The sequence below is a fragment of the Gadus morhua genome, chromosome 13 (assembly GCF_902167405.1).
Source record: "Gadus morhua chromosome 13, gadMor3.0, whole genome shotgun sequence".
Taxonomy (NCBI): Eukaryota; Metazoa; Chordata; class Actinopteri; order Gadiformes; family Gadidae; genus Gadus; species Gadus morhua.
Window position 1 is genome coordinate 10,693,877 of NC_044060.1, and position 2,500 is coordinate 10,696,376.

At 46.8% G+C, this 2,500-nt stretch overlaps 1 protein-coding gene across 1 annotated transcript in view; it reads right to left on the reverse strand.

The window, feature by feature from the left end:
* Positions 1 to 2,500, reverse strand: part of pmepa1 (prostate transmembrane protein, androgen induced 1) — a 25,110-nt gene that overhangs the window by 11,387 nt on the left and 11,223 nt on the right. The gene's annotated exons all lie outside the window — the stretch shown is intronic.

Sequence of the window (2,500 nt, forward strand, 5' to 3'; positions counted from 1 at the left end):
CTCTCTCTCTCTCTCTCTCTCCCTCTCCCTCTCCCTCTCTCTCTCTCTCTCTCTCTCTCTCTCTCTCTCTCTCTCTCTCTCTCTCTCTCTCTCTCTCTCTTTCTCTCCATCTAGTTCCCTCTATCAATTAACTCCTATAAACGTTCCGTGGCTTGATGAGAAATGACTAATGATTTTTGATAACAGGAACGTTATAAAGAACATACCCCCATGGTGGTCGATGATATTGATTATTAGAAAGGTACATCTGCCTTACAGGAAGGGAGCTCGTACACCTGATTCTTCAACAGGAAATGAATTAATCTAATGCAATTCCTTTGATGCACTATCAATAATTCTAAACCTAGCATTAGCATTTTTGCATTTAATCTGTTGATTTATGTTTATTACGAGATTTAGGACAACATATAATGTAAATTTATTTAGATTACATTATCTATTTATTTTCAATATGTCTCTCTTTTTTTCAAGGCATGGTAGATAGAGACTTAAAGAGAGCGACAGATATAGAGAGATAGTGAGTGTGGATCGATAGAAAGTCAGCGAGAGAGAGAGAGAGAGGGAGAGAGGGACAGATAGAGAGAGTGAGAGCATCGATCGATAGAAAGACAGCGAGAGAGAGAGAGATAGAGAGACAGTGTCTAGACTTGGTTGAGTTGCTGTGAGAGCAGTCTGACTGTTAGCCATTAGTCCTGTCTGTCTGCCTGTCTGCCTGTCTGTCTGCCTGCCTCTGTCTGTCTGCCTATCTTTCTGTCTGTGTCTACCTGCCTATCGGTCTGTCAGTCTGCCTCTCTCTGTCTGGCTGTCTGTCTGCCTTTCTGCCTTCCTGTGTTTGCCTTCCTCTCTATCTGCCTGTCTGTCTGTCCTCTCAGCTAACAGCATAAGTGATTAATCAGTTTAGACACACAGACAGACAGACTTTCTGTCTTTAAGATGGCGAAAGAGAGAGAGGGAGAGACAGAGACAGAGAGAGAAAAAATTACAGACAGACTTTTAGACAGAGTGAGAGAGGGAGGTTTTGAAAGCCTATGTGTCCTCAGATGACTCAACAGACTGTGTAGTCGGAAATAGACCAGACAGCTGTGTGTGTGTGTGTGTGTGTGTGTGTGTGTGTGTGTGTGTGTGTGTGTGTGTGTGTGTGTGTGTGTGTGTGTGTGTGTGTGTGTGTGTGTGTGTGTGTTTGTGTGTGTGTGTGAGAGTATATGTGTGTGTGTGTGTGTGTGTGTGTGTGTGTGTGTGTGTGTGTGTGTGTGTGTGTGTGTGTGTGTGTGTGTGTTTGTGTGTGTGTGTGAGAGTATATGTGTGTGTGTGTGTGTGTGTGTGTGTGTGTGTGTGTGTGTGTGTGTGTGTGTGTGTGTGTGTGTGTGTGTGTGTGTGTGTGTGAGTGCATGCGCACGCACATGGGTGACTGTGTGTAGGTCATAGGTGACATGAACTTTCTTGCCAATTTCCATGACAAAGAAGAAAGAGGAAGGGGGCTCGCGAGCACACACACACACACACACACACACACACACACACACACACACACACACACACACACACACACACACACACACACACACACACACACACACACACACACACACACACACACACAGACAGGCACACACACACACACACACACACAAACACACACGCACCCAACCCGACCATGGCCTTCCAAAGTCACTTTCAATTGAAAAGTTTGTCTGTGTGTGTGTGTGTGTGTGTGTGTGTGTGTGTGTGTGTGTGTGTGTGTGTGTGTGTGTGTGTGTGTGTGTGTGTGTGTGTGTGTGTGTGTGTGTGTGTGTGTGTGTTTGTGTGTGTGTGGTGGAGGGAGAGCTAGTGTGGGAATTTAGCCCCAGTAAACTCCCAGTGGTCTGTCTGAACGCTGGGAACCCAGAATGAGAGAGAGGGGGGTCTAGTCATCACCCCCTCTTACTCTCCCCCCTTCTTCTTCACTTCTGTCTCTCACCCTTACATCTCTCCATCACTGAGTCTGGTCGCAGGACAGCCATAACATCGCCATGACGACCATTAGACCTCCATTCTAACACCAACACAGATCAAACTTGGAAAGTACAGATTGATGACCAGGCAGGGGCCAGGGCAACAGGTAAGGGGAGGAGAAAGGAGGAGAGGAGAACATAGGACAGGGACTAGGAGAGGTGACCATAGGTGAGGAGAGGAGAAGGAGAAACGTTTAGGAGAAGAGCAGGAAAGGATGAATACAGGAGGAGAGAAGGAGAAGAAAAAGAGAAGAGGAGGAGAGTAGTAGGTGTGAAGCAAGTGAGGAGTTGAGGAGAAGAGGAGGAGAGAATGAGAAGGACAGGAAAGGATGAGTAGAGGAGGGGAGAAGGAGATGAACAGGAGAAGAGGAGGAGGATAGTAGGTGAAGAACTGTGAAGAAGAGGAGAGAAGGAGAAGAGGAGTAGAGGAGGGGGACAAGAGAATGAGAGGAGAGCAAAGAGGAGGTGGAGAAGGAGCAGGTATTTTGTCTGCCTGTGGATCCTGGGAA